We start from the raw sequence: 23538 nt of genomic DNA on the forward strand, positions 1-23538 counted from the left end.
CAAAACAATAAAATTCCAGTTCAGGTTCTGCTCTCTCCATGTCCTGATACACATGCACACTTGAAATATAGATGCATTATCAGTATAAAGACACTTAATTCTAGGGTATATCACCACTTTTTCTAACCTAGGGACAAGCTATACTCACATTTCATTCCATTGAATCGATGATAGGGGAGCTGCCCTGGTTTAATACTAATGAAGTGCAGGAATTTCAGCACTCCAAACCTAATGAATGCAATGCTGAAAGTGCTCACACTGAATCTGTCCTGCGATAAATGCAGCTCCACAGCTTTCAACAGCAAGAGAAAATTTCTCAAACCCTGCCCTGCTAGAGATAAGGTTGATGGGAATTCTGCCACCACTTTCAACAAGGCCAGAAGTTCACCTTGGGTAAACACGCTTTCAGGAGAGAATCTATTCACAGAGCCATGAGCCTCCCCTTGCTGTTATTACTTTATCTCATGTCACTGCAGAGCTAAGACAAATTGCTGTGTGCTTTAGGTAAGCTAACAGAGTGGGACTCTTTGATACCTTTTATGGGCTAGGTCGTCCTCAGAGATTTATGCCTTTGCTCTGATGGAGGTGGTTGTTTACCTCATGCAGATGAGGTTTATTCATCTCAACTCAGAGACTTACTGCTTAGGGTACACACACAATGTCTTAAACTCTGTGGGACTGTCATGAGAGCTTAAGATACAATGTGAATGCCATAGATGGAATTCAGAATCAGAAGAAAGGAAAACACTTAGATCTTATAGTAAGATTCCAGAGCAGTCAGTAAATATAATTTTTATTCTGAATTAAAAAAAAAAAGAAAGAAAGAAAAAAACACCTTTTAAAATTAATAAAAAAAAAACCAACACATTTGTTTAAAAAATGTCAGAGAATGTCACAGAGCTGTTTCCTTTTTTTTACAAATATTGTTTTTAGTTGAAACAAGCAATAATTTATGAATAGTTCAGATAATCTCAAATTTTTATTTATTTATTTATTTTTACTTAAAATACTAATAATTAATATGTACTGAACCAAAAAGGTAGATGGTGTATCTTGGACATGTTACTTACCAAAATTGCAGAGGGATGTATATAATGTAAAAACAGAGTAATTTTAGACCTGTGCATTTCTATATCTCAAGTAATGCACAAATACTGCATGCAGCTGAATGAAAACTGCTGTCTACTTTTCAGTGAAATTACAACAATCATTCAGCGATCAAAGGTTTATAATTACCTAATAAATTCGCATACTTAATATTATCTGTGTATTTTCTTTTATTTTGTTCTGCCTTTGCAGTGCTAACCCATGATTAAGGTCTTCACCAGCTGCCAAACCCCTCCTCTTGTGCAAAATTTCCTTATTCTCTGATTTGCACTTCTTTGTCAAGAGAGAATTTCAGGTTTAACACATTAGCTTGGTACAACTGCTGTGTCAGTAATTGCCCCCACTGTAGTTGTAATGGGAGAAACAGTATTATGGTAAATGGGATGATTTAAGGCTAATTTCAAGATAGGTCTGCAAGAAAGGTAAAACTACTGCACATCATATACACTGATTACTAGAAAAATGTATTTATTTCTTTTAGTAAAAAAAATTTCCTTTCAAAGTCCGTGAATAATTCTTTTAAGGCTTGAAGTTTATTTCTGTTTCAGATCTGAGAGGTGTTTTTTGTTTTGTTTTGTTTTGTGTGTTTGTTTGTTTGTGGGGTTTTTTTTTGGCCCAAAAAACTTTTTCAACTATATTAATTGTTTTAATATAAAATATTTGCTTTGCACTGTATTTCTTGGCAATTCTGCTGTGGTCACTCCTTCATTGTACCCACACTGTGACAACATGCAGCAAAGCTACAGAAGTTGCATAGGAAGTGACAAATACTTCTCAGTAGTGACGTAAAATTCAAGCTGCCTATTATTTTTTTGCTGCGCTACATTTTCTTAACAGGATAATATGGGTAATAGACTATAATAATTAATTATGAAACTTGTGAAATATTATATCATATCTAGATATTTCTAGAAAAAAAATCTTCTTGCTACCATTGCTGCAAGGGGATGAAGGAACTTTAAATCAAAATGAGTCTTTGTCTTGGATAGTTATCAAAACAGATAAAGGTTTTAAGAAAGTAATCTATGGAAAGTCCATTCATCATCATTAAAAACATGCATTACCTGATCTCCTCCCTTGTGTCTTTAGGAAAACTAATTATCTTCAGCATAACATTCACAAAAACATTTCTTCCCATCATGTTTGTTAGCTATTTTTTCAAAAATAAGGACTTGCCAAAATATTTGGGTCTCGTATTTCTTTCCCCTTTACACATGGTCCTCAATTTAAGGACGATATTGGTTTCAGTTTTCACAAATATTTTGTGTTCAGATATCTGCACTTGATCAAATCCACAACTACCAGCTCAGGTGCAATTTAATTAACACTAATTGTCTTGCATTAACTTGAGACAGAAGGAAATTCTATTTTCCAGTCTTTGCCCATGGAAGCCTGTTTTCCTGATGTCACTGTTAATCACCTAAACACAAAGTAATGTTTCCATTTTTAAGACAATGATGGTGTGTTACTCAGTTCACCAGGATGATATCAGAGGCTTTCATAAGTTATTTGCAAAAGTATCCTTGCTGGCCCTCTGGAAGGTCCATCTTCATGTATTTTGGGCTGCTGACCTTTGGTGTCATGGAAAAAAAAAAAAAAAAAAGTAATATTACTTGGAGTTCTCCAAATCCTAAGAGCTTCCTCCTTCTCTCCAGTTGCCTTTCAAATGCTGAAAATAAAGTTTAGAAAAACAAGCAATTCAGTAAAGATCCCTATGAAGTAGTATAATTAAGTCAGTTTCATACATTTTTCTTCCTAGTAGTGCACAGAAAGATGACAAAATAACAGGAGGGGATATTTTTACTAATATTTTAGCAAAGAAAGAGTACTTATGGAAAAAAAAACAAAACAAAACAAAACAAAACTTCTCTTTAAATGTAACGTGAAAAAAATTACAGAAAGAAAAAAAATGTTATCCACCTTTAAGCTTCAGCTGCATTTACAATGCATCCTCTTTATTTCTTACCACCTCCAGTGTCTACAGTCTATATTTCCAAAAGCCATGAGTGATGGTAAAGCAGAAAATGAATAACATCTGGTTGATGCACGGTATATTTCTGGTACTTTCTCACCACACTTATGACAGTTCTTTGAGCATAAAGGATTATAAACATTTTCACTTAAAGAGAATTATTGCGTAGCATACATCTTGGCCAGGCAAATGCCTTATTTCAACACATTCCATGTGCTGCCCAGTGACTCCTGGTAACGTAGTGCTAAAATCATAACACAGTTGTAGCCCCAACCAAGAAAATTGCTCAGCATGGTACAAATGCTGACTATCACCTCGTCCTGAAGCCAAAGGCCTTATAGACTAAAGAAATACCCTGAAAGGACTACAGTGTTTAAAGAATGCAGCAAGAATACGGGACTAGATGGAGAGAGTAGGTTGTGAAGGTAGGAAAAAGTTGCTTGTGAAGAAAGAGATGAGTAACTGGAGAGGAATGGAGCAAATGAAATGTAGCCTAGTCCTGTTACTTCTCCTGGATTCTTTATCAGCTTCTAAGATCACATTGTGAGGTGTTGCATGATATTTGTTCTGTCTAGTCACCTATTTGATCTGTGAAGATATTTCTTGGGGCAAGAATAAAGGTTCTGTTTTCATCCCAGAAACATTTCAATTTAGACAAGTATAAAGGGAAATCAAGTCTGCCTGAAAACAGCATTGCACTGGCAATCCGTACCGTGGTTAAAAATTAATTTCAGTGAGGGGACATATGTTGCACGAGGTGTGTTGGGAAACTTGTATTGTTACCTTGATTCTTCATGCCATCCTCCATTTGACATGTTTCAAAATAAAAGAAACTGAATGTAGATTTCAAATACATAGTGCATGCCTTAACGCAGCTTTACATTAACTTGCAGAATTTCTTGTCCAATGTTAAAAAAGATTAACAACTGGCAGAAATGTAGCATTATTCAAATCCAGCATATGGGATATATTATATAGGCACTCAGAGACATGCTTTAATTTTATCTCATCTGTTTTATAGTAAGCTGAAAAGTTACTAATTCAAATTGTGCATTAATTTGATCAGTGAAACAGGTACCATAAATCTAGATGAATAAGGAAGGTGAATATATAGGGGAAAATAAAATAAATAAAAAAATATTAAAAAATATAAAATAAAATAAAATAAAATAAAATAAATAAAATAAAATAAAATAAAATAATAAAATAAAATAAAATAAAAAATACTAAGGTATCCATATGCTGAAGAAAAATCAGGACTGACTTTAAGTTCTTCTATTTTTTACACTTCAGGAGAGTAAAACTGATTAATTAGCAGTAAAGATAAATGGAGAATCAGCCTCTAGAAGAAAACAGTAGATTCCTAAAAGCTCCACCTGCATGACCAACATGGTGTTTTGATGACTCCCGAAGGAATGTGAAAGAGAAACATCGAGAAAGATGGAGCTATTCTGGAAACAGCTGAAGATGAGAAGAAAAAGGTAAAAGCAGAACTGACATATAAAAAAATATATATTTTTAAAGTGTTCCACACAAATTAGTATTGGAAATTAAAAACATAAAAGTAGCTACTCAAAATAAGAACTAAACCATACTTCAGTGGTATGTAGGACATTCAACTCATTCACCCACAAGGTGATGGGTTTCACACTTAAGTTTGCTTGCTGTTATTCGCACAGGAAGTTTTCATCAGAGTCTGGAAGATGGCTTTGTTCACAGGGATGTGGATCAGTACCCAGTGGAATGACACTGGTGTGAAATTGGGGTAGGAGCAGAAGACAGCGTTTATGCATTGGCTCCAACCCTTTGTCCTACAGGACGAGATTCTCACTGATAGCTGATAGGGATGTTAAATCCTGTCAGTAAATGTACTGCCCCCCAGCTCACAGGTCACAGAGGATTGAGAAAAAAGGAATAATTTAGGAATAATTAACAAGAGAATACATATACAGTTAGTTTTAGAGTTTGTTTTTAAATCAGTAAAGTCTCAATGTGTGTGTTATACTGCTGATAAACTCTCAACAGTATGTGAATTCATCAACAACTTCAAAAGGTAAACAACATGCTAGTGATGATATCAAAACTTCGCTGAAGTTTTAGAATAAGATCAATTACCAGGATAGATTAACTTTGAGCAAGAATCCATATTTTCAGGCTATTTTTTTGCAGTGGGGTAGATTAAATATGAGGTTATATGTGTGCATTGTTAGTTTTTGCCAGTTTTCTTGGTTTTCATAAACTTTCACATCTTTTGTAAACTTTCACTTACTATTAAACAATAACATAAATGATTACAAATGAAAAAAAAAAGTGCAAAAAAAATGAGATATCTAGAACTACACTTTTTAGATCTGTGACCATCTTTTCCCTTTCAAAATACATTATTCACAACTAAAGCTAAAACTAATAAGTAGTTTCATTCTTCAAACTGCCAATATGAATGGAAAAAAAATCAAATGACAAACCAGTGTCCGTCGTTTCAGAATATATTATGTGGCACTCTATCTTTTCCGTATTTCTAAAATGTTCTACATCTTGCCTTTTAATTCTGGCTTTCATATTTGTGGTATTGGATGAGGATTGATTTCCTGACATTTTATGTATTTTGCTGAACATTAAAAATGGTAAGGAGGTATATTCCCTAACTTTGTCACTTGATAAATCAGTAACTTTTTAAATAATGCATTTCTGACCTTTTAAAAGTTGAAGATGTTAGTAAAGGATTTTAAAGGATGAATACTTTCAGAAAGTATTTGGTACTACATTTTTTTTCATTAAGAAAATGCTTTTCCTAAGAATTAGTCAAAAATGAAGCAAAGAAGGAAACTTCAACAACCCAGCGCTGAAAACCAGAATGTAATAATAATAATAAAACTCTTTATTTTTTACACATTCCCTTTTTCTTATTTTATCCACTTTACTACTTTCTTACTCTTGAAATCTGTATCACAATATTAAAGGGAAAAAAAACAAAGTCACGTTTTTCCTTTGTCTTGCTGTGAGTTGTTTTTTTTTTTTTTTTTTCCATTTTCTACTTTTCATTGTTTTGGAAAAAATGTGGAGTGGAAAAATAAATAAAGACAAATAAAATCTCTTTTTTTATTGCATTGTCTCCTGGAGTGAGAAATGGTTGGAGAGTATTCTGAAAGACACTTGAAAATTTGGTGCTCATGAGCAATAGGGCAAATGCAGTTAGCAAAAATATTTTGCTTCTCTCTTTCTCAGGAAACAACATCTTTCTGGCAAACATAATTGTTTTGACTAACAGCTTTTACTTGAAAGTTGTATAACTGAGAAAAGTTCTGTCTCTAGTGATGATAGAGGTTTTCAGAAAAAGCTAACACATGGTAATAAAATTGTATGTATGTGAAAGACAATAATAAATTACAGAGATGTAATTCTTTTCTTTTTTCAGTGAGTTTGTTCATTGAAGAGTTCATTTCACATTCAATAACAGTTTAAATTCTGACTTTTGGCTTTGACTCTATTGGCTTTGTTTACTGCTCCCTTTCAGTTTGATGTATGCACTTGTGAAATATGATGTCACCTATCAAAAAAGCCTTGTGAACTTCCCATCTTCAGTATGTGGTAAACACACATCTCCCACTGGAGAAGCCAGGGAACTGGACTCACAAGCCTTGTGAACTCTGATAAATTTTCTAATAACAACAATAATGCTAATGAAGTTGTCTGTTATAAATAAAGTTGATAGTAAATTGTGGTCATAAAGAATAAGAAATAAATCCTGTTGTCTGGAAAAATGTTGATTCTAACTATTAAATAATATTAAATAATAAAAGAACTTCAGGACATATATAGGTTGACTCATAAATGTCATGCTGCTTCTACAATGTTGAATCCAATGCAAAATACAACATTTGGAGGACAATTCCTCTGATCATATTATCAGGTACTTTAGTTTATCTCACTACTGAATAAATGTCCTGAAAAATCAATTTACTTTGTTTATCAGGATAATAATAATACTGGAGCTTGAGTTCTGCTTCTACTTCCATGTGTTTATTTCTTTTTGTCTGCTCTGTCTTTAATGTGTAATTGCATCAATATAACATTTGTAACCAAATCTTAACAGACTGTCTGTTCTCAAATCCTGAGAGCATGCTACTTTAAACTCCGAAGAGAAAGATAAAGAACCTGTTTGTAATTCTGCAATTTACTGGTTTGATAAATATGTGAAGGACAATAGAAGAATTAAAAAATCTGAAGTCATATTTCATCTAAATGAGTCACTCCCTCAGCTAAGAAATTACAAATCACAATTTTGTTTTAAAAAGTTTATATATCTGTATGCAAATGCATATATATATATATATATATATTTATCAAAGGGCAGTGGAATGCTAATTGCTGAGTAAATGCATGTTATACATTTTTTATTTTTCATTGTTTAGATCATACAGAAATGCTTTTTGGTTTCAGCTAATTCAATGTACAGCTAGATTATGAGAAGCTCAGAGAGATATGAGAAGTATACTTGAAAATACCTTACTGGTTATGATGCCTACAAGAGGATTAACATTGCATTTATATATATATATATATATATATGTATATATATATTTATTAGGACAGTTACATATTCTTTAATATAAAGCACACAGAGTTCTGGGTCATGGGACTCTAAGACATGTCACTGTAACTATCTTATGATGCTTTAAATGAAAAATGCAGTTCTGCTGCTAAAATTTGTGACTAACTTGAATAAAGCAGAAAAATATATAGATCCACTCACACAGACTGAGAAACAGAAATAGTTGACCTAGTTAGCAACTGCATAAGATATCTTCTCTGATAATTTATGTGGTGAACAGAAGGTTACAAGTGACCTCTGTAAGATATGAAGGTGGTTCATTTCCATTCAGCATATTTCATGGATGTTTTATAGGCAGTTCTGGTGTGCTATAGACTTAAGCATATACTTAAGTACTTTACTGAATGATATACCCTGGTGCAGTCCTCACTTTACATCGTGGGAAAAACTGAGTGTTTCACATAGAGGGGAATAAATTAATGATCTATTTCTGGGAGATTTATCTGCTGACATGGGGTACATAATGTGGCTGGTACTACCCAAAGAGACCTCACTGTATCAAGACCTGTTATGCTCTGCAAGGACATTTGATATCTTTTAGCACTGCAAGTTCTGCCTTGATGTCCTTGTCCCTTCCCTTCCCAGATGTTCATTCCAAATGTCCATCTGGTGCAATGCGTTAATGCTACCTCCTTGAATCCCTCCAAGTTGGCTCTGGTTCAGACATGTTGCACACCTCCATAACCTGCCAAGGTAGGGTGAACAAGTGACCGGATGGAGGTTGGATCAGCTTCACATTTTGGAAAGCATTTTTTTTTTACCAGATGAAAAGTCCCATAAAATGATGCTGAACAACATCCAGATGGTCTGGGTGTCAGAATGTCAGTTCAACATCATAAACTTCGTAGTTCTTATATTTTACACTGTGTTTGTGGTGAGTACTGAAAACATTTAAAGGGATGTATTAAACATTAATACCCTAGTTTGTGTTTCTGGTGTGGTTTTAAACACTAGGTCTGTGCTAAGAATGAATATCTAATTTCTTATATTTTATAAATGAAAAGAGATGATCTATTTTTATATGTTTTTTTCGCATGGCTAGCTTGCAGGTGCAAAGTGCAAGTGTATTTGGTTGATGATCTTAGTTAAGATTTATTTATATATCACTCCTCAGAAAAGACCTATAAATGTCAAGGCTGTGTGAGCAGTTTTTTAAGCCACTTTTAGTGTGCTATTAGGCACTTTAAAAATAGTTCTTTATTAAGAATGTGTGCTTAGATATTTATACCTGTGCTTGTTAAAGTAAAATCTTGTATCTTCAACATTCAGTCTGTTCTCATGTCCTTTTTGACGGACCTTTTTGCTTGAATTTGTCCAGGAAATTCTTATATGAAATACAGTACCAGAATGAGAGAAAATTATCAAACATGAATAAAAAAGCTGAATCGGACCCCTTAGGAGCAACTATGTGCTAGCTGCAAAAATTTCAGTTATTTCCAGACACAGCCTAGCAATTAATTACCATTCATTTTCCTGCTCTCTTTCAGCTCTCTCTTATCAGAAGAAGTATTTCATAATCTGTCATAGAAAGTATAGGTTAATCTAAAGATACAAAGACATAGGCGCAGCCCAGATGGCTGAGCAGTTGGCATTACATGTACAGAAGATAAAAGCCTTTTTTTTTTTTTTTTAAAGAAAAACAGAAAGATGCAGAGTTGAATAATGAATGGTACTCAGAGGCTGCTGGATGCAGATCTGTTGCATTCACCCACCAGCCCCGCCAGCACCCTCACTGTTCCTTGGGGCTTCCTTGCATCACCTGGGATACACCACTTGAGTTCAGAAGACAAGAATAATTTCAGTCTTTGAAATAATGATATTTGAAATAAAGCTTAAATCCAAAATTGGACTCTAAAACATCTCTTCTAAGAAGCTGCCTATATTTAGAAAGAGATTTAAAAAAGAAAAAAAAAGAAAAAAAAAAAAACTTTCTGCACTGAGCAGTTGACCTTTAAAGTTGCAAAGCACTTTTTGCAAACATACCACTGCTTTTACCAGAACCAAACGATACCATTATAGTACATTTGTAACTAATTACAATAAAGACAGAGATAGAAATAGAGATGATAGAGGTGATAGAGAGAGGTCTTGTCTACAAAAGTCTTTTAAAATATTTCTTACAGAATAGCCTAGCTTTGCCTTGAGGGGGAGGGAAGGGCGAGTGGGGGACAGATGCCTGCAGCTGAAGGGTGGGTAACTGCAATCACTACCCAAAATTTCCAAGAGTGGGAAGAGAGATGGTAAAAGCAAACTACGGTGATGATTGCTTAGGTTTCTCAGTTAAGACCTGGGGAATTCTGATTTCCTATCCCTACTTCCCAAATCCTTTTTTATTCAGTTTGTGTCTTTTCCCTGCCCATGGCAGAGGGGTTGGAATTAGATGATCTTTAAGCTCCCTTCCAACCTCAACCATTCTATGATTCTAGTGATAGTACTCAATAACTAGGTAAGCATGATCAGCTGTATAAATGAAACGTGGAAAAATGAGGACTTAGTGTCAATTAAGCTGTACCTAAAGACAATTAAAATTACTTTTCATTCAATCAAGGCATTCAGTGGGCAGAAAAAGATGCTAAAGCCAAAGAATACAGTGTAGAAACCAAGAGACCAGAAAGGGTGCACGAGACTTGGAAAAGCCACCTTAATATTTTAACTTAATGCAAGGGAGAGGACTGATGAAAATACACCACCCCAGCTTCACTGAGATTCCTCTCCTTCAGCAACCACAGTCAGTCTCAGCACAGAGTTTTGCCCTCTGATATGTAGTTAAAGAATACATGGAATGTTTGATATTAAGCATATAAGATAAGCAGAAATGTCAGGGTTAAACACATTGCAATATAAAGTTCAACTGATTTCATTCAGCTCCAAGACAGTACATCAGGTACCTGTCAGTGAACACGAACAAAGGGTCTCTGTGTGTGACAGCCTCCATCATTCTACTGTGTTTCAGACTTCAGTGACTTGTTTTCAAGAAACAAATATTAATTCTTTGTTGTCAATGCTTCTTCCAATATGACATAATTCATGCCAAAATAAGGTATACAACCAAAGTCATAAACTTTTTCCAAATAGGAAATAGCTGACAGAATTTATTTTGCAGTGCTGTTACTAACAGTCTGTTGCTAGCATTATTTCCTTAGGGTTTAAGTCAAACTCCTAAATATGAGGGTAGACAGGAGTGCAGCCATATCCTTGTTCTCAGAGCCTCAGAGCTAGCCCATGATTCCTGTTTATTTATTTATTTATTTATTAAAATAGGGATTCCAGATTGTCAGATTCTCATCCCGTGTGAGGATGTGAACTGCAATTCGTTTCTCAATCTGCAGATAGCCAACTCTGCAATTCAATTTCCCTGCAAGCCAGGGGTCTAAAAGTTAGATGCCTCAACGCTTAAAATCATTATTTGGCCTGGACTAAAATGCTGTGTTTTTGTTTGGTTGGTTGGTAAGTGTTACACAGTGTGATTTAAATTAAACCTCTGTTTATGTGTCTGCAGAGTAAGAATAACCTGTCAAGTGCAGGTCAATATCAGTCAAAACTGCTTCAAATACATTTTGAAAAGTAATTGCAGTGCCACCGACCAGTAAACATTACCAGTTAGAAATGTTTCCATAAATAAACCCTGGCTGAGAAAGCTTTACGGGAACAGGATGCAGAGTTAATTTAGTGATACAGCTGATGGAATCTGGACACATACGATGGGGCTGTCAGTGGAATTTCATAAACTGCAAAAAGATTACTGTGTTCATCATATAAAAATTAATATAATTACCTGGCATACCCCCATTACCAGCACTACAGTTTCAACATATGGAAGGATCAAAAAATACAGTTATGTTCAATTAAAACAAATGGGTATTAAATATCGTTACGCCTCTGGCACAAGCAAGGCTGCAGTCTACCCAGCTGACTCATCGAATGCCAGTCACATATAGGTAGGTTTCACACTTGTGTAGGCTCTGCTCCATGGAAGGCTTTCATTGCATATGTCCCACAGCCAGTCTGAAATTCACCAGACAGCACAGCTCCATTCTTTACTAATAATTAAATATGCTTCCACAGCGTGCTCAGATTAAAAGTGCTGTGACCTACATGGCCATTTAGGGTGACTATGAATGCCTTCAGTTCTTACACCTTTTTTCAGACTACAGTGAAGTTCGTGAGAACTAAAACATAGACTTCAATGAGAGCGGACTTGCTTCATAAGTTGAAGTCTGCTAATATTGAATATTTATGGTTCATATTTTCACTGATGCTCCCCATTGCTCTTTTAAGAATGATGAATCAGTTACTTTTTTTCTTTTTTTTTTGAGAAACGTTAATTTAGCTTATATTGTAACACTTTTAACTGAAATTGCCCAATCATTACCTCTTTATAGAAAAAATGTGTTCAGATATTTCAAAGGAAATCAAATACAAGCATGCTATGAAAAAAATCATTTGTTTTGTTGCTCATAGAATCATAGAAATGGAGGTCATGTAGTTCAGCCTTCCACTTGACGCAAGACCAGTGCCAACATTAGATCAGGTCAGTTATGGCTCTGTCTATACAAGTCTTGAAAAAATTCCAAGGGTAAAGACTACACAGAAATCTATTCCAAGGCTACTCTACTCTCCCAGTGGAAAAGCTTTCCCTAATGTCAAAGTTTGGCTTATAGTTCAGTTTGAAGGGCCCTAAAAAGTTCATCCTGTCCAACTGCTTGACCACTCCAAGGCTAACCAATTGTTAAAGCGTGTTATTGAGGGCATTATCCAAATGTTTCTTGAACACTGACAGCCATGGGGCATCAACTACCTCTCTAGAAAGCCTATTCCAGTGTTTGCCAACCCTCATGGTAAAGCAACTTTTCCTTTGTCCAGCCTGAAATTCCCTGGAACACCTTTGTGCAACTGTCATGTGTCCTACCATTGGGAAAGAAGCACTCACACAACCCCTGAGAACCGGCAACAGAGTTCTTTATTGCCGGGACATCTTGCAGGTAAGCCTGTGGGATGTCCATGGTGTTTGGTGGCTCCAAGCTAATGCTTGAGATGGAGCCTGAGCGACGAGTAGGGAGCTCATCGGATGCTCCTGTGATGCTGCTGGTGCGCTCTGATGGCAGAGGGCAAAGACATGCCAGGGTAGTCCTAGGTCTGATCTGGCAGAAATGGATCCACTTCATTTCCTCCACATCTGGTGGATCCAGCTCCATGGGCTCCACGGTGTTTGGCAGAAGGATAAGCCAGTCCTTGCCCAGGACTGCCCAAACAGGATGCCTTCTATCCAGAATGTTTTCAGGCCAGGGTGCTGAACCAGGGGGTCGCCCAGTTCCACCCCTAGGTCCCGTGCCACTGTCCGGTTGATTTCCATGCGTGGGTTTAACGCTGCCATCTGGTTTACAGCTGTGGCTTGGTCCCACACTGTGTTCCGGATGACAGGCATGCCTCTGCTCCACACGGCTGTCTGTCTGATGCTCCTGCCTTCGCCCCATGCCACCATTGCACCAATGTTAAGGCCCAGGCCCCCTGCCACTGTATGGTTGACGGGACAGCCTATTCCCCGCATCGTTGCAGTGCCAGTGGTACCTCTTATACGTGTCTGTGGGCTGTGCACCAGAGGTCCCCTGAGCACTGGTGTCTGTTGTGCCGCAGATGCTATCCCTCTGCCCATGACATGTCTCCTTCTTGTTAGCTGCCTTCCTTCTCGGTGCCTCCTTGGACTGCATCACTGTCCTCTCACACTGAGGACCTTCCCTTCATCCACCAAATGGGTGACTTTATCATAGAAAGAGACCAAATTACTAATGCATGGCTTTTGTTGATGAATCCATGTTGACTACACCTGATAATAGCTTTATTCTGTAAGTGCCTTTCAGTAACCCCCAGGATAATCTTCTCCACAACTTTTCCAGGGATAAGTGAAATTTGCAGCTATCGGCCTTTGTCATAATATCGACCCACCACCAAGAATCATAGAATCATTTAGGTTGTAAATGACCAAGATTATCAAGCCCAACCATTAACCTAGCACTACCAAGTCTACCACTAAACCACGTCCCTACACATCTACATGTCTTTTGAGTACCTTCAGGGATGGTGACTCAACTAATTCCCTGGGCAGTCTGTTCCAATGCTTCACAACTATTTCACTGAATAATTTTTTCCTAATATCCAACCTAAACCTCCCCGGCACAACTTGAGGTCATTTCTTTTTGTCTTATTGCTTGTTCCTTGGGAGAAGAGACCAACCTCCACCTCACTACCACCTTTTTATTGCAGAAAGCCATAAGGTCTCCCCTGAGCCTCCTTTTCTCTAGGCAAATCTTCTTTGTTTTGTATTTTTTTCTTTACCAAAACAGATACAACTTACACATTTTATCTTTTCAGCCCTGTGTATCACAGTCTGCTTCACTGGAAAAGACAGTTTCTTTTTAGAAAGGTTATGGTTTATGAATGGTCATGAAGGTCAGTGTTTTCAACCTGGGGTCCTAAGATTTCTGAAAATATGTTTCAGTGGTTTGGACTGGTGGACTCTAGTTCTCAGTCTTACTAAACATTGTTAGATCATGAGCAAATCACCTGAATTCTGTTAGAACTGTTCTTCATTGTAAAATTAAGCTAAAAGAAAAATGTATTTCTTTTAAGAAGTCTTATAAATTCATAAATTTCACATGTTAAGCCAAGTAACAATCTAAGCAGGATAGGTAGAATCTCTTTACAAGTATCTGAAAGATAAAGCAGCTGGTTCTGTTGTTTTGGGGTTTAGGGCTTCTTTTTTTTTTTTTTTTTTTCTTGTAGGCAATAGGGCTTTCACATTTGACTTCACTAGGAACAATTGAAAGGTGGAATAGAACAATACAGAACAATGCAGTGAGTCGTGTTACAGTGGGAATGTACTGGCTAAAAATTAGCATTTGGAAAGCATAGAGGCACTTCTCACTTGTGACGTAAGAAATAGCCTTGAACAGATCATTTCTCTGTCCTTTCCCTCATGTTACTGCAAAAGTGGAATAATACTATTCACCTCTTATATAAAGTACTATGTGGAGGAAAATTGTGCTGTAAAAGCTAACAGCATGACAAAACCACCAAACAGAAATACAGGCAATGACATTGAAATACTTAGCTTTATCCAGTCTTTTTTGTTTTTTTTTTTTCCTTCTGTAATGACATATGGAATAATGACTACAAGATGTCTTGTTCACTAAGTTGACATTTCTGTATAAAGGGGCTGAAGGGTATCGTCAGACTTTTTCTTTTCCAACTATTTCTGGAAGGATTTGATGGACAGATCACCGACGTTCACTTGAAATATTACAAAATACAGAAACTGTGAATACTGCATTTATGACTTCACCAGACCCCACAATATACTATCTGAAGGAGAGTTAGGACACTAAGTAGATGTGTTATTTTCCTAACTTCAGAACAATATTGTAAAATGCTTTCATGAAAAATAAGACTGCTATTTAATCAGGATTGCACTGAACATTCATATAGGTTTCCTAGGACACCTTCCAGCATTTTTTGCTTGTCAGGAAACAAGAATAATTTTCTGTACTTTCATTTTTAACTCTAAGGAAAGCTTAAGTGGATTTCCTTTCTTGTCTAAATGCACTTCAGTCAAAACTTTTGTAAAATGTTTCCCTTGTGGCATTAAATTCAAGATTTTGTTCCTCTCCCATAAAGAGATATAAAACTTTGAATATAATATTCACAGTATAGAATAGAAAGAAAAAGTAGTAACTACCCTGAATATTTAGGCTCAATTTTTTTTTAGCAATTTTGAAGAAACAATGAAACAGTTGCAGCTGGCACTCACAGGCAGATTGAAAGCTATCTTTACATTTATAAAGGACTGATCCATTTTACATAGATTTATATTCTGTTAACTCTTTCCAAACAGTACTTTTTGCTGATGCCATAAGGAAGGTTAGCCTAGATGGTCTTCTAGAGAAGAGCTCTTCTAGCTCTTTCTCTTCTAGAGAAATTCTTCTAAACTATACAATCATGAAACAACAAAAATACAGTTCTGTATCTGACTTTATGATCAGGTTTAGTCAAAAGTCATTATGAATACTTTGTCTTAGCCAGCCCTTCAGCAAGATAACAGAATAGTGAAAGGTACACTCTGGTCTGACTTTGATGTGGTTCTGTGCAGGACTGCACCAGATCATTTTTGCTATTGAATGAAAATATTGTTCTCAGTATCAAACTAAAGTATCTGAGTATCTGGAAGGAAAAAGAAAGGGGAACCTTTCTAATCAAAAAGATGGGAAATGAAAAAGAAGAAAAGAAACCAAAAGAAGAAACCCCATTTAACATGGCATCTTCTCTTATGGTTAAAGCAGAAATGCATGAAATATGACCAAAAAAATTATTTTTTCATTTGGCTTCTGCGAATAGCACATGGCTTGATTGCCCATAACTTCTGAGTTGTTTAAATCTGCTTTTTTAAAAAATAAATCTATTAAGATCTTTCCTGTATGTATCTGTATTTGCCTGTTTGCATTTCATTTTCTCAGAGCTCTTGAATACAGAAGACAATTTGAACAAAATAGTGAAAAACATACATCAAAGATAAGAAAATCATACTACAGAAGGGTAGGAAATGTATTTCTGCACTAATTAAAAGGTTGCAAATTTTTTGGCATCAAAAAATCCACATTGATTTTCAATGTCATATTCTGACAGAGGATACAATGTTAGATTTATTTTACTCATTGGGGTTGAGAAAAGGTTGATATTCAATTAAGTTAATTTGTCAAACAATTTCTACTTTTTAATAAATCACTTGAAATTTGGAAATAAATACCTCTGTCATTGAGTTAGAGGAAAAAAAAAAAAAAAAGACATTACTTGACCATCTTAGTCCTATGGATAGCACCAATAACACACAATAAAACTAACCTAAAAATCAAAACTTTTTGTTCCAGGAATGTCAAAGTTGAATCTGTAACTGTGTTGTGAGACAGTAAAAGCAAGCTAAAAAAAACTAAACCCCCCATCCATGCTCTTCTACCTCCTCCCCCAAGCGGCACAGGGGAACGAGGAATGGGGGTTGCAGTCAGTCCCTAACACTTTGTCTCCACTGCTCCGTCACAGTCAGTCTCTGCCCCTGCTGCACATGAGGTCCCTTCCATGGGATGCCGTCCTTCCCGAACTGAGCCTGCGGGGGCTGCCCACACGCAGCAGCTCTTCAAGAACTGCTCCCGCATGGGTACATACCACAGGGTCCATCCGTCAGGAGCAAACTGCTCCAGCACGGATCCCCCACGGGTGGCAGCTCCCCCCAGACCCCCCTGCTCCTGCATGGGCTCCTCTCCACGGGCTGCAGCTCTGGCCCGGGGCCTGCGCCTGTGGGGGCTCTCCATGGGCCGCAGCCTCCTCCAGGCCACATCCACCTGCTCCACCGCGGGCTCCTCCATGGGCTGCAGCGTGGAGATCTGCTCCATGTGGGACCCATGGGCTGCAGGGGGACAGCCTGCTCCACCAGGGGCCTCTCCACAGGTTGCAGGGGACTTGTGCTGCGTGCGTGGAGCACCTCCCTGCCCTCCTGCTGCACTGACCTTGGAGTTTGCAAGGCTGGGTCACTTTCTCACTCCTTTCTCTCACACCTGCTTCACAGTGCGCTTTTCTGCATTTTTAGAAATGTGCTATTACAGAGACCCAACCAGTGTTGCTTACTGGCTTAGCTCCAGCCAGCAGCAGGTCCCTTTTGGAGCCAGCTGAAGCTGGCTCTGATCTGACATGGGGCAGCTCCTCTGTTCACAGACATCCCCTTCATCACCACTCCACCCCCCCTCACCCCTCACCCCCCCCCAAAAAAAGCCCTACAGCTACCAAAACCTTGCCACATAAACCTAATACAAACTACTCCTAATATATGTCTGGGGACATAATGCAATCAAACTCTTCCTAAATTCACGAATATTTTGGCCTTTCTGCCTTGTTGTTACATTCAAGATTTGCCAACAAAAAACAAAAATATTATCAATTCTTTTTTCATTTAAAGGACTGTTGTAGAGGAAAGTATAAATTTGGCTTAAGTGTTGCAGGAATCCATGAGAGCTTCTGTTAGTGAACCAAATTCATTTTTACCGGCAGCCTAAACACTGTCATATGTCTCTATTGCTTGTTTCTATAATCTCTAAATTGAAGCTCTGTGTGTTTAACAATATTTGTTATACAAGAGACAAAATATTTACAGATCAATAGCTGCATTCTTGAAGTTATGTCAACTTTGAATAATGCAGAGTTAAGACATTAAAAGTTTCTAGGTTTTATTCTTGGAATACAGTGCCATAACACCTTAGCTGGACAAACCTTCATGCATATGTTAAATATTATTGATTGATAATTGTGTCTAAAATGTTATCCTGCTGTTATAAAACCTATGGTTTATTGCCTAAATTGGCCTATAAATGTAAACATGTCTGTGAAATTAATCTTAGGGTATTGTAATAAAAAGTATTTTCTTACCAAAATTTGGAATACAGTGAGAAATTCTCTTCATCCACAGTGCTATAGAATTTCAGCCTAAGATATGCCAAATATGACAAATTATTTTAAAGTGGAGCTTTGTCCCCTCATCCCTATTGTTTTTGGAGTGATAAACAATTAATTGTAAACAATTGCTGAATAATCCAGTCCCTGCTCAGTTCTTCTGTTGAGTAATTTTCTTGCAACTTCTCAATTATTTAAGGTAAAAAGCACTTTCAAGCTATGCACAGTGAGGGCAGGTACTTGCTCACTGACTGTTACTGAACTGCAATAATTTTGCTCAGATGGTGGCCCTAACTCCTGCTAATTCCTGCTCCCACCAGAATAAGACTGTTGACTTCAGCAGATTCAAATGCTGCTCCCATTCCTCTTCTTATTGTTATCTCAAGGGGAGAGAGATGTTTTTAACATGATTCATGGTAACAAAGAACATAAGGGAGTGAATTCAAACTGTATCCAGGAAAATCCTCAACTGTTTGACACTATATCATGTACCAAATAAATAGGTGTTCCAGTGATTTATTATTGCTTTTTCATTATTATTCCTTTGCTTGAGTCCTAAGGGACACTTTTTTTTAATGTGAACTTTTTTCTCTGTTCCAAACTTCTAGTACTTCCTACATGAAGAGAGAGAATTTAAAATTAAATTGGAAGTCATAGTCAATGTCAACACAACAGGCACAACTCAGTTAAGTTTGCTATTAAAATTTCTGACTGTAAATCAAGTATTTTGCTAAGTGAGATTTTATTGAAAATGAATCCTGCAAAGGAGTCACTAACTAGGGATGATGAGAGTCTGAATTTATTGACTTTATTTCCAAAGTTGAACCAGAACATAAAAATTATTATTTTTCTTTATAAAACCTGTGCAACTAAGGTGTTGACAGTCCCACAGGCTTATGATATGACAAACTTAATCAAACTGATAATTAATTTAAGAGCCAGATTCTTCACTCAATTTGTAATATAAATTAAGTGACTGCATGAATAGTCTCATTGAAACCCACAGGGCTTCTAGAGTAGGGAAGCACTGCTAACTTGTCAACAGTATGACTGCCTGATTTCAGTGTTTCATCTAGAGCACATGTGGATTGCCACCAGCCAGCCTGGAAAATCAAAAATCTCCCTTCTCATTACCAAACTTCTGTGGTAATACTGTCACTGTATTATCTTGCGTTAAATGAGTTGGATGTGGGATCAGATATGTTAGTTATTTAGATTACTTTTAGCTATTTAAACTTCATTCATTTTCTTCACAAATGAAACTCCTCTGTGAGTACAGGGGAAAATTTTCCATTCCAGCTGCAATAATATCTGTAAAGACTTTAAATATGGCACGTGCAATCATCAAATGAGCAGCTGCATTAAGAAAGAAGCATTTGTGAATATATCAGGATAGCTGAGAAATATAAATTGAGAAGTCTCTATAACTCTTAATTCTCATTTATTTTAGTTTATTTATTCAGTAAGAATAAAAATTCTGGTCATGCATGGACTAATTCCTGATCTCATCAAATTCTGAGAAACCAAAATAACTCTTTTTTTTTTTCCTTTTTTTTTTTTTTTCCTTGATAGGGTGATGTAATTGCAAGCTGGAATTAATCCATAGTCTTAGTATTGCTTTAGATATTTTTTTTTCTTAGGATGGCAAGACTTTGCAGCCATTAGTACATGAATGCAACAGCCCAGATACCCTAACAAATAATGCTGTTATTTCATGTCAGCTGTGGTGATATTTCATGAATATTCATATATATTCATAGTTCTCAGAATCTGCAAGGCTTAGCTTAGGGTGCAATAAAAGAGGGTTAAATAAAACCATAATACTCGGTATCCTGTCAGGATAAGATCGTGGCCACGCACAGTTATCAAACGTCTGCTGATGCACACTAAGTCATTACTTGCTCGTGTGTTTCAGTTGCTCTGGGATTTATGTCTTCTGTCTTTGCTTCCTTCCTGAAGGCAACACAGTTAACTACATACTATATATGAAAAAATACTCTGAATTCCATTTCTTTTGTATGTATGAATGCTTCCAGGGAATGCTGAATATTAGAAGGAACTTTCAGTGACTGTAGACACTACAGTAATACCTTTTTATGCTCCAAAGAATGGTCCCCAATTTTTATGCTTTGTCTTAATCAGCCCTCAGTTGTGCAGTCAGAAGGAATACTGCTACAACATTGATTTGTTACATTTTGCTCAAGTAAAATCAAACAATCCACTGAGATAATCCAATATTTGCCTCAGATGATGCCAAAATGATGAGACTGGTGTGTTCCATTTATCACAGATAAGAAGAGAGGAGTGTTCCTCTTCTCTGTAGAGATATCATTCAGGATGAATGGAAATAATACCTTTGCTCAAGTCAAAGTGTTGAAGGGACACATATGTGTATGTAGGGATGTGACATTAAGCTGATGAATATTTATAACTGTTCTTTTTTGTTCAAATAAATATCTTCATGGAAGGTCATGCCTTTGAAATGTTACTTTGCAGTTTGAATGTGTTTTTAATTGGTTATGTAGTTTGCAGGGATTAAAAAAATGGAAAATTTAATTCAAATTAAAAATGATAAAAATTACACTTTTTGTGGAGTTCTGCTGGTGTTTTCAAATTTAAATGTTCTTGATATATAAATATAATACCAAAGCCAAATTGAAACAAGCTAATAAAGAGTGCAAAAATGTGAGCTCATTTTAGATTGTTCTGTTCAGATATTTCTGGTTTTGATTAAAGATGTTTCTGTTCTCCTCATTAAAACCCTAGCAAAGTAAGCTAAGAATTTCACATACTCAGCAGACTTGACTGATCCTACCTAGTCAAATTCAATCTATACCAGAGGATTATCCTACCAGACTGAAAGAATACTTTTTTTGTCACTTCAAAGATACTATTACATCAGTAAATTTTCTGCCACCTCCCCATGTTTTTACAACTCTCTAAAATAGATCTGAAGATCACATAATTATTTCATGCACCTTTTATCATGACAGCGTTTCAGAGCAGGATTCTTCTTAGGTTTAGACTAATCTTGAAGTTAAGTAGTTCATCTTCACTTGGTACCTACATAGACAAAGAGGACACATTATCTGCGTAAGACTTCTGGTTCACATATGTACTCAGGAGCATATATATACATCAGGTCACTAGAGGCACATTCAGACGCCCTACATTATTTTTTCTCTAACAGACTGACAATCTGAAGTAGTGCAAATGACTAACTTAGACCAGATATCTAACTTCAGGGAAATAAACTTCCAAGAGCTAAATCTGACTTTACATATCTATTTTCAGTCAATAGCTATAAGCAGTAACAGATTCATAAATTTTGCCTTACAGGAATATAGGCAATAGGAATATAGGCAATTATTCTGTTTAGTATTCCTCATGTATCTTTCCTCAAAGTTAGTTTCTATCTATATTAATTGATTCATATTCAGTCTTATATACAAACCAGCCACTCAGTTTTCTTATTTGGAATTATATTTACTGCTTGTCAGTGTAAGATCTTTTCTGGTGTCCAAATTGTGATCCATTCTATTTGTTACATTTCTCCTCAGGAATAAAAAAACATGTTGAAAACGCATGAGTATCATCGGAGAATGCTGTCTTTCCTCATTTTGCCTCTTCGATATTAAGTGAAGTTAGGGTCGATTTGTGCCCAGCTTCAGATAGACACCTGTTTGGGTTCTTGTACAGGTAGGCATTTTTACATCTGCCAGCTCCAGTTCTCAGTGGCAGACCAAGACTCTGTCTGGAACAACATTCACTCTGGTGTAGGAGCTCTGTTAGTCAGTGTCTGGTTGTTGATGCTTTTTTTTTTTTGCAATTCGGATTGTCCCAAGTGGGGAGGAACTCCCAACTGGAGGAACCAGTGTGGTAGCAATTGATCACAACTTAGTTCTTAAAAGAGGCAGATTGAGAACAACAGCTAGTATTGCTAGCAAGATGTCACTAGGAAGCCACACACTAACAAAGGTGGAAAATACAAAATGTTGGAGCAAAGTTAGACATCCAGCTATATTGATAAGCCAGGAGAATCTTTCCAAATTTTATGTCAGGCTTAGATGTTACTCTGCTACCACAATAAGGAGCCACAGACCCCTTCTTTCCTTCCCCAATTTCTTCTGTCCCCATCTTCTCCTAGCCCTGTGTTGTAAATATAATCACTTTGCTCTCTGGAGCACAAGGACAAAGCAGTGCTGTCAGTCCCAGCTCCCACAGGGGAACTGTGCTACTTACCTTCAAGCAGCCATTAGCTGGAAACTTCAGAGTTCTCTCACCATGTACAAAATAAAAATTGTTTCCCTGAAAAATAAACAAATAAATAGTTTTGTCTATTCACTATGACTGGACAAAGTTGGCATCTTGATTTTTAATACTATAGAATTGATATATATATTACTGCTTCAGTCAGACAATATTTTGAATACGTTATGGTACTTACAGTAGTCAGTATACTTACATTTAGCCAGATATTAGTGAATTTTAACTAGAACTGGATCTAAATTAATATGTGAACCTTTACACGTTACAAGGGAGACAATGCTAAGAAAAGAATTTTCAAACTTTAGAATACAAAGGCAAAAAACAAGTCCCCCCATTGACCTCCAGTCTTTGCAGTGGAGTAAGATGAGGTTGCCGATAATGTAAAGCCTGAAAGCTTCAGAATGTGAATCTGAACCTCATAGCATATCTTTGGAGGGTTTTGTTACAGACACAGGAAGGAAAGAGGTTTGAAGAGTGGGCTTTGTCATGAGTAGGTGGGCTGGAAACATACTTTGTTCCCACTGCAAATGTGGAAACAGCATGTTTTTCACTTACATTGCTGTACTCCTTCCATTAATAAAAGGCATAAAAATCACAATTTAAGTCTGCTTGTACCAGAAGAATATGTACAAGAGCAACAATTCTTGAGGTAGCGAGAGTTTAAGCACTGCAGAATAGGAATGTAGCACATCACATTGCAAGATTAATTACACTTTTCAGAGCACTTCCACCCATCATACAGTTTGCCAGCAGATGGAGGTGAGGGACAGGTTACTTTTCATTTTGGTACCTCACAATGGAGTACATACAGCCAAGCAGCCTTCAGAGAGCTCTGAAGCATTGTACTCTGCAGTCATACCTGTGTGCTGGAGCACTACTCTGTGCCACCTCCATTTATAGTTTAATCATATTTAGTGGCACTGTCTAAAAAAAGTTTTTTGTTTGTTTGTTTGTTTTTTGTTTGTTTTTGTTTTACCCCCACCCAGATAATTACCTCTAATTGATAGATTTGTACATAAGGAACTATAGGTTATTTGTTCTTCAGAATACAAAGATAAAAATAGCCTCTGTAGAAGTCTAAATGATTTTA

The 23538-nt window shown here is 36.6% G+C and overlaps 1 long non-coding RNA gene across 1 annotated transcript; it reads right to left on the minus strand.

Moving 5' to 3' along the window:
• Nucleotides 1-1433: 1433 nt before the first annotated feature.
• LOC126913257 (uncharacterized) lies at nt 1434-22483 on the minus strand. The gene is made up of 3 exons (XR_007708067.1): nt 22422-22483; nt 21158-21242; nt 1434-2678 (listed from the first exon to the last, which is right to left on the minus strand). It is a non-coding gene; the product is annotated as an uncharacterized LOC126913257 (long non-coding RNA).
• Between the last annotated feature and the right edge of the window lie 1055 nt (nt 22484-23538).

Source organism: Cygnus atratus, chromosome 3 (assembly GCF_013377495.2).
Source record: "Cygnus atratus isolate AKBS03 ecotype Queensland, Australia chromosome 3, CAtr_DNAZoo_HiC_assembly, whole genome shotgun sequence".
In the NCBI taxonomy this organism is placed as follows: Eukaryota; Metazoa; Chordata; class Aves; order Anseriformes; family Anatidae; genus Cygnus; species Cygnus atratus.